At 39.6% G+C, this 7,907-nt stretch overlaps 1 protein-coding gene across 1 annotated transcript in view; it reads right to left on the bottom strand.

The window, feature by feature from the left end:
* The window catches only part of ADGRL2 (adhesion G protein-coupled receptor L2), a 265,400-nt gene extending 259,031 nt beyond the window's left edge, over positions 1 to 6,369 (bottom strand). The window contains exon 1 of the mRNA XM_081946479.1: positions 6,354 to 6,369. The gene's annotated coding sequence lies outside the window, so the exon portion shown is untranslated. The remainder of the gene's footprint in view (positions 1 to 6,353) is intronic.
* Positions 6,370 to 7,907: the final 1,538 nt, after the last annotated feature.

The following is a 7,907-nucleotide window of genomic DNA, read 5'->3' on the forward strand; positions in this document are numbered from 1 at the left end:
CTAACTCTTGTCTCCTCCCAGAATATTAACATACCTTCAGGCAGCAACCGTGTAAACCACACCCCCTTCTGGTATAATTTATTCGCCAATTGCGAATAATGTTTTCTTTTTTCCTTTACTTTCTTGGGGATCTGTTTCAGAATGGTTATCTCCTTATTTTTGTATGTCAAGGCTTGCCCCCTTTGTGCATTCAGAATTTCATCACTTGTGCTTTTCCTAAGAAATTTAATGTGTACCTCCCTGGGAACATTGTGTGTTCTAGCGTAAGCTGAGTTCACTCTATAGGCCAGGTCTATTTCCCACCCCATCTGTTGTTTCTCCTTCTGAATATACTCAGCCAAAATGTTTGTCATGATGTCCCTTATATTTTCATCATCTGTCTCCATCACATTTTGAAATCTAAGATAAAAAGACATTCTCTCAAACTCTATTTTCATTTGTTGGGTGTCAAGTTCTTTGTTTCCCTTCTGCACCCCCTCTATCCCCTCCCTCATCTCAGCCGCCCCGCCCTCCAGAAGATCCAGTCTCTGTGAGTTCTTATTAATTTTATCCTGGTTCTCTTTAATTTCTTCTTTCATCTCCTTCAGTTGTCTCTTTATTTCCTCTTGTCCCTGTAGAATTTGCTGAAACATTTGATGAAACTCCAGCTCCGTAGATTTAGGTTGCTTTAAGGCTGTTATCGTTGATTGTGTACTAGGACTGGAGGTTGCAGATGTCCGGGCAGAGGCAGCAAAGCCTGGCTTTCCAGGGGGTGGTCTTTTAGATGCCATTGTTTATAAAGTAAAGAGTCCAGTCAGTATGGAGAAGGATCAATCAGGAGGATAGAACAGCCAGGAGAGTCCAAGAGACAGAAGGTTCAGGCAGAAGAGAGCTTTTATTTCCACTGAAACTGGCAATAGAGCCAAATTTCCACTCCAGGGAGTTCAAAAAACAGCAATCCACAATAGATTTGTCTGAGTAGCACGGAGACAAAGACCGGAAGCCTGAAGTTTTAAAGGTGGAGTCAGATTTCACATTTCATAAAGACAACGGAAGTGTGCCATCTTGCCCTGCCAGCTTCGGGTTTAGAGGCAACAAATAAAGTTTTCAAAGTTCAAAATTTCCAAAGCTTCCAGATCTTCATTATATTATAAGTTTAAGTCCAAAAATCCACTTAGTAAGGGTGTGACATCATTGGTTTGGCTCTCCCCCTCCTCCTTCCCTTGGGGCTTAGAGCACGCTTGTTTCCAGCCGCTTGTCTGAGGGGGGGGGAAATCCCCCTCCCTCCAGCCGCGCCTCTCTAAATCAAGCCGAAAAATAAAGTTTACACAACTGGCAAGTTTTAAAAGTTAGTTATGGGAATGGAGGAAGTCTATGCCTCACCGCACCGCCGCCGCTTCCTTCAGTTTTCTTTTTCATCGCAGCAAAGACGCCGGAGTGTCTCTCCATCGTGCTCCCCGGTGCCTGGAGCGAGGCGGGGGACCTCCCGCCGCCCGCCGCCAATCCAGGGATCCCCGCGGTGCCGCCCCTTCGGCAGGACGCCTCTACGGGGTGTCCTGTGCCCCCCAAGGAGTGGGAAGCCCACCGGGGATGCAGGGGGCGAGCAACGCTTGCTCGTCGCCGTCGGCCGCCGGAACAGGAAGTCGGAAGTGCCTAATCTTGAAACAGTTCTGCTTCTAAAGCCTTGTCCAAAATGGAATCAGAGCTTTTTTAAAGCTCAAAATACCTCGAGTGACAGTACATGCACTTTTTAGGTAAAACGAGGGTTTCAAATTTAAAATATTTTGCACACAAACATTTCTTTTAAAGATATTGTATGAAAAACATGTCGATGATGTAATAAATTGCATAGAACACAAACTTTCCATCTCAGAAGGGCCAAAAACTAGGTTTATATTATTACTTTGATAGTGGTGCTAGATCTTTGCTAATTCATATGATGTTCTCTGTTAGTCTTACAAGAAAGAATGCTGAAGTGAAACCTTCCTTTTCCAAAGTCTATTTCCCACTGACCCAGATTCCCCATTCTCCTTGTCTCCCAAAAACCTTTTCAAGAAATCTGAAAGTTCTTTCTCCCCCCCCCAGAAACAGAGCCAAGTCATTGTTATGTATAATATTCAATAATGACACTGATAGAAGTGACTCATTTTGCACTTAAGGAAAATTGTTCTTTTTGCTGTCCATCCCCAGAATCTCCTTCATTGCCAGAATCCGAATGAAATGCTTCTAAATAGAGATGCACATTTTTGCATAATGTGCAGCAGTGTGTTGACAGTGAGGTATGCTTAGAAATGAAGCCTTCAGAGGACTGTCAATTACCTCATGCTGATAGGTATATAATACACATAGGTTATGAGCATTTTGGCTTCAGACATATGTTATTGTCATAGATTACATCGTTTTATTTGAAAGTGGTTGCTGATTTGTTTCTTTGTTTTGATTGATTTGTTTCCAGCCTTCAAGCACTGAATCCATTGTGTTTTATTTTAAAGAAAGAAAGATGAAGCATAGCTTGATACAATGCACTTTGGAATGAATACAGATAATCCTCGACTCAACCACATTTGGGGGTGGAAAAAACTGTTGCTAAACAGTGCAATTGTTAAGTGAATTTATGGGGCTCCCCTTGAGATGCACCCGGGGACTACAGCTGGTCCAGAATGCGGCCGCGCGGGCGCTTATGGGGAGTACGAGATACTTCCATGTAACACCTCTCCTGCGCGAGCTGCACTGGCTCCCTGTGGTCTACCGGGTGCATTTCAAGGTGTTGATTACCATCTTTAAAGCGCTCCATGGCACAGGACCTAGTTATCTGCGGGATCGCATCCTACCCCATACATCCCTGCGACCAATTCGCTCTCACAGAGAGGGACTCCTCCAGGTGCCGTCCACTAAGCAGTGCCAGAGGGCGGCGCCCAGGAGTAGGGCCTTCTCTGTGATGGGCCCAGCCCTCTGGAATGACCTCCCCCCCAACATTAGGACAACTACTGATCTCCGCTCCTTCCGCAAGAAACTCAAGACCCACCTGTTCCAACTAGCCGGCCTGGCTTAACTAGAACTCTATCCTCTAATCCCCCTGGCAATTTTAAATTGTAAATTTAAAATTTAAGGGTATTTTAATTGTCTTTTTAACTTTATTGTTATTGTCTCTTAATTTTATTGCTATTGTTATTTATGAATTGCTATTGTTATTTATGAATTGTAACAATGTTTTTATGTATATACCTTCTCCGTGCCATAAGCTTGTCTATTTAATTGTACGCTGCCCCGAGTCCCTTTGTGGAGAGGGAGCGACTTATAAATTGAATTAAATAAATAAATAAATAAATAAATAAGTAAATAAATAAATAAATAAATAAATAAGTATGTGAATTTATGACCTTTTTGTTATGGTCATTAAGCAAATCACCTTCACCCCTTGACTTGCTTATCAGAAACCCCGATGGAAAGTTAGCAAATTATTGCAATCATTGCAAATACATGCTAGTTACCAATGCCTAGAATTATGCTACTGCTGTATTAAAAAAATACTCTATTGTCTTCATGGAAAAAATGGTTTCAGATTGTGTTTTGTTTCGTCAAGGGAAAAGTAAAAAAATAGTTCAATTTTCATAGGTGGAGTGCCGGGCTCTTAACTGATCAATTGTTGAGAGATGTCTAGGAGTATTTGTTCTTTAATTGTGCAGCCATCTTTCCAACAATCTGCAGTCTTATTGGTTTCCCACGCATTAATGACTTTCAAAGCAAAGACAACAACAGCACTCTTTTCTCATCATAAATAATATAAAATAACTTTACAGCTTCTCCAAAAGAAACTTCTAAAGCACAAGACAATGAGATGAAAAAGGGAAGTCTTCTTCATATGAGGATAATTTTTTTGGAAACAAAGGTATCAATTTAGCTCAACATCCTTTTACACCAGAGCAGCTTTCAAACAATGTTTTTCGTCACTTTTGGTAGGATAGATCTGACGGCAAAAGCAACCCACATTGGGTTCCATAGCTTCTATTTATGCTAAACTCAAGACTCTTCTAAGAGAAGAGACTATCTGTAGCTCAGAGTTGGACTTGATGAGTTTGGTTGTTCACTTGCTGACTTTCCATTGTCCAATTAGATGACAACATTAGTCAACACTGAAGACTGTGAATCAGTCAGGGTTGGTTTGTTTCTGCCTGCTTTGCAATGAAGTACATGATTTTCTGAAGAATTAAGAAGGGGAGTTCACCTGTCTGTGGGTCACCATTGATGAAGCTTTTTTTGTTTTCATTTCGAAATGAAGACATCGCTGGATGTCTTTGAGCAGTTCTTTTCCAGCTTCTTTTTAATTCTTTTTACCTGATCATATAGCATAGTGTGGTTACTTGACCATAATACTAGTTTTGGTTGTAAAAAAGATGTTGAGACTTTGTTGCATAGAAGTGCAACAAAGATGATTAGACTGGAGGCTAAAACATATAAAGAATGATTGCTAGAATTGGGTATGTTTAGTTTGTTGAAAAGAAGGACTAGGGGTGACATGATAGCAGTGTTCCAATATCTCAGGGGTTGCCACAAAGAAGAGGGAGTCAAGCTATGTTCCAAAGTACATGAAGGTAAGACAAGAAGCAATGGGTGGAAACTAATCAAGGAGAGAAGCAACCTAGAACTAAGGGGAAATTTCCTGACAGTTAAAACAATCAGGTGGAACAACTTGCCTCCAGAAGTTGTAAATGCTCCAACACTGGAAGTTTTTAAGAAGAGACTGGATAACCATTTGTCTGAAATTGTATAGGGTTTCCTGCCTAATCAGGGGGTTGGGCTAGAAAACCTCCAAGATCCCTTCCAAATCTGTTATTCTGTTCTGTTCTCTTCTTTTCTGTTCTGTTCCATTCCGTTCCATTTTGATGGAGCAGATGGCAAGAAGCAAGTGAGCGGGCATGGGAAGGCCTATCAGATACTTTTTAAGATAAAGTGATAAGTCTCCTCACCTCTGTTAATTCCAGTTCTCTCTGCTTCCTTTTATCAATTTTGAACCTCTTTCTCCCAGTTTCTTCTTGTCTTCATGGAATAAATGAATCAGTACAGCAGGAACTGGTGTGAATCTATATGCAATTTGAAGTATTTTGAAGAGTCCCTGGAGCGTACATTATTAGAGTACAGTGTTCAACTCGTACAATTATGTGCATCCCAACACTAGGTCTGAAAATGTTGCAAAAGATCAGACTGAATACAAATGTCTCGGACCAGCCAAATCAGAAATCCCAATGGGTCAGAAAGAATATACTGGCTGAAAAATGCATGTACAGTCTTAGATCTTGGACATCATAGATAAAACTTTGATTTGAAACCACACCTCATATTATGTTTTCTTCAATTGGAAGCATGCCTTTGCTATTTTACAGACAACAAAAAACTTCCAGGGCATGCTTGCTTGTGCATATGTGTGTGCACACATACACATATACACACACATCCTGTATCTCACCCTCCTGAGATTATAGTTTTTCAGCAGTATTTTTCCTCAGGGCAAAACTAGTTCAATTATTAAATGGCTTTATGTTTATTTCAGATGAGAACTTTGAGGAATGAGAAGGTCAAAGAACAATGAACATGGAAGATTGAATGGCTAAGTACCACTCTCCTGAACAATTAGCGTATCTTATCCAGGTTACCTTTCTATAGAGTCTCGTTTTATTCATGAACTCTGCAGGTACAGTATGATGACTTTTCATTTATTTGCTTGCAAAGATGCTCTAATTAAAAGGTAAAATCAACCTATTTTTATTTAGTCTTGAAACAGGAAAAACTTTGCAACTTTTAATGTGTATGTTTGTTCCCTATTCAACACGGTTGCATGCAACTCTAACTGAAGATGGAGTGTCTATAGTCAGAAAGTACGGTATACCATTTTAAATTCACATATGCAGCAAAACCCTAGTGAAACATAAATATGGATCAATTTTTATACAGTTCAACATGGTAAAACATTATATAGGCCTAACCCTCTTTCAATCTAAAGGAGAGATACAATTCTTTTCTTTACTGATAAGAACATAAACTATATTTATGCGTGTGGGTATGTATATATTACAATAAATTATGTAGCAAAATGCATTGGTGAACACCCCAGGTTTCCAAAGCATTTCCAGCAGAGGTGGTAAATCTTTTTATTTCTTTAGAAACAACCACCCAAAAAAATTCTCAACAAAAATTCAGTGGGAGTTTTATAGATGGCTTTATAGAGTCTGAATATGCAAATACTTACATCTATATTAATATTATCCTTATCAACTTGCATATTTATTTTAAGTGAATTTTCATTATTCTAAAATGACAATTTGCTTGTTCTCACTGCATTTATTGGTGTCAGATACAGAAAATAGATTTCTGCTTACCATTCTGGGAAAGATGAAATTCATCATTATGCCAAAAATACCCTGGAAAGCAAAGACACATTATTAGTTATTATGCCCTTATCCACGGGGATTCTCAACATAATGGATCAGCAACCACACACAAAAAATGAAACAAATCAATGACTAAAAATACAAAGCAAGCTTTTCAGAGTGTGTCAAAAATGTCACATCTGCTTTTGTGTCAAAAATGTCACATCTGCTTTTGTGTCAAAAAATGTCACATCTGCCTAGGCAACTCTGGTCACATTGGAAACTCCTTGGTGTCTGTGCTTATGTGAGTGTGCGTGTGTGCATGTGTGTGAATGTTATGTATCTATAGTGTGAAAGCTTTGTATTTATAGACCATGCATTGAAGGTATTGTAGCACATAGATGAACTACTTGCCTCTAGGAAGCCTTGAGTTCATACTGCTAACAAAGACAATCACAAAACAAGTCATGTGACAGGCTTCTGACACTAAGGAAGCAGCTACCACTAAACTGGATCAGGGTTGAGTTTCATTTTTTTTCTCCTCAGAAGTGTTTCCGATGGCCAAGGGCTTCCACCAACAAAACTGAAAGGTTTGCTTCCTCCCCCCATTTCTTATAATGGTTTGGGAAAATAGGGTTTTCTTTAATGCAAAAATATGCCCATGGACTCTCACAAAGGGTTTACAAGCTTCTTTCCATTCCCTCCATCACCATTCCATGAAAAATCGTGCCCCAGAGATCTGTTAGCAAATTTCAGCAGCTTACAGTAATCTAAACATAAGGGATTGATCTGAGGACAGCCTAAAGGTCTTGGATTGCCCATTGACAGGGCAACAGTGACTTAAATAAACAGTTTGACCTGACATAAGACTTTTCTGTGTTTCTAAATTCACCCTTTCTACATGTCGTAGTTAGCACATTCATAATAAGTAATCACTCTAATTTAAAACATCTGAAGGAGAAAGTTCTCCAACACCAGCACTCCACATACCCCCCAAAATAAGACTGGGTCTTATATTAATTTTTGCTCCAAAAGATGAATTAGGGCTTATTTTCTGATTAGGTCTTATTTTAGGGTACATATGACACTAAATGCATCCGTCCAGCTGACAATGTTAAATGGGGCTTATTTTTGGGGTATCCTGAAAAATCATGCTCGGGATTATTTTCAGGTTGGGTCTTATTTTCAGGGAAATACAGTAGTTCCAGATAAGCACAAAAGTAATATAATCTGCTGGACCAGTCTCAGAATATTACCAGTCCATCCTTATGCTTACACTGAAGTAAGCATTTAACTTCATACAGCCTCCCCAAAATTGAAATAATTCCCCAAATAGTTCCAGGAGATGCAGTGGCCTCCACAGGAGAGTTGGAAAAACTGAAAGCAGCAGCAGCATGGCGAGATCATGCTGCTTCTCTGTGCCCCCCCTTTTTTTATTTACTTGGTTGATTTATATCACCGTCCATTTCACAAATTGTCACAGTGGGTGGCCAGCACTGGATTAAAAATCAACATAATCGCATAATTTAAGATGGGCTTAAATTAAACAAATAGCGCTGAATT

Source organism: Natrix helvetica (genome assembly GCF_964273705.1).
Source record: "Natrix helvetica genome assembly, chromosome: 3".
In the NCBI taxonomy this organism is placed as follows: Eukaryota; Metazoa; Chordata; class Lepidosauria; order Squamata; family Natricidae; genus Natrix; species Natrix helvetica.